General features: G+C 43.8%; 1 non-coding gene across 1 annotated transcript; it reads left to right on the plus strand.

The window, feature by feature from the left end:
- The first annotated feature begins 728 nt into the window (after positions 1-728).
- Positions 729-811, plus strand: TRNAL-CAG (transfer RNA leucine (anticodon CAG)). The gene has a single exon. It is a non-coding gene; the product is annotated as a tRNA-Leu (tRNA).
- Positions 812-1,496: the final 685 nt, after the last annotated feature.

The raw sequence follows: 1,496 nt of genomic DNA on the forward strand, positions 1-1,496 counted from the left end.
TAAAGTCTGTTGGATAAATTCCAGCACTCTGCAGGGAAAGAAAAAAAAAAAAAAAAGAAAGAAAGAAAGGTTAAAAAAAGGAGCTGGCAGAGGTAAGGGAATATGCCGGAAATTATTGTATTTTTTTTTTTTTTTTAATTCTGATTCTCGGGGTTCTTTGGGGTTTTTACCTTCTTCATTAAGCTGTTTCTTGGTGTTTGCACTGGTTAGGCCCACCCTAAGCTAATTGTTAACCTCTTAACTAATTGTTAACTTAGTTATAAGTGAGGATAGAGAGAAATCTGAGCCTTTTCATGCAATTATTAAACTTGGAAAAGACCTCTGAGATCACCGAGGCCCATCACTAACCCAGCACTGTGTTCACCACCACACCACATTCCTGAGCCACATCCACACACCTTTGAACACTTCCAGGGATTGGTGACTCCAGCACTTCCCTGGACAGCCCATTCCCATGCCTGACCACCTTTTCACTAAAGAAATTTCTCCTAATATCCCACCTGAACCATTCCTGGTGCAATTTAGGCTGTTTCCTCTCTCCTATCCCTTTTTACCTGGGAGAAGAGACCGACCCCTACCTGGCTTCACTCTGCTGTCAGTTCCGGAGTTCAGGCTGTTCTTTGCTTCCCAGAGGAGAATCCTGGATGTCCCAGGAAATGCTCCACACACTCAAAGGATGGAAAAGAATTTCCCAGGAATTTCAGGATGCAGGAGAAATTACCCAACAGGTCAGGATGGCCGAGCGGTCTAAGGCGCTGCGTTCAGGTCGCAGTCTCCCTTGGAGGCGTGGGTTCGAATCCCACTCCTGACAATTTAATTTCTTTGCTGGCCAGAGCCATCCCGCCGGGAATTCTGCTGCCTCCCTCTGCAAGAGGCATTGCTGGGAATCTCCCTGGTCTGCTCCAGCCCCGGGATTAACACCCACTATTGGTTATTGGTGTTGGCAGTGATAAGGTTGAAAAGTGTCTCTCCCACTAATCAACACCTGGCTCCGGCAGAATTTTATTTTTCCACAGGATCAACCTGGCTCAGGTGTGTCAGGAAAATAAAGTCACGAACACCAGAGGTTTGTGTCCAAAAAAGAGAGAGGAGTTCTTATACTTTATTTGTATAAAGGGAGAGGCCATGGGCCATTCCCCTCGAGTCTCTCAAATTTTTGGAGGACAAAGCCTCCCTTTTATCCTAATTTCCCGACCACATTTCCCTCTCTCTTTCCCCATTGGCTGAGATACTTGAGAGGTACAGACTTCCTGGAACGCCTGATACCTGAAATTCCCCTCTAATGTATAACCCTCCATTTTAATTTTTAATTCTTATGGAATTCATGATTTTTTCCTTTAATCTTTCAATATCCAATTTCATTTATGAGCAAATCTGCAGTTTGTTTGTAAAGACAAATATCTTATTTCCATACATCAGTCAGTGGAATCCATTCCATTGTTTCTTTTATCTCTCAGTGTTAGTCTTATCTACCAGCAGACCCACAGCTTGTTTGT

The sequence above is a fragment of the Sturnus vulgaris genome, chromosome 1 (assembly GCF_052056855.1).
Source record: "Sturnus vulgaris isolate bStuVul1 chromosome 1, bStuVul1.hap1, whole genome shotgun sequence".
Taxonomy (NCBI): Eukaryota; Metazoa; Chordata; class Aves; order Passeriformes; family Sturnidae; genus Sturnus; species Sturnus vulgaris.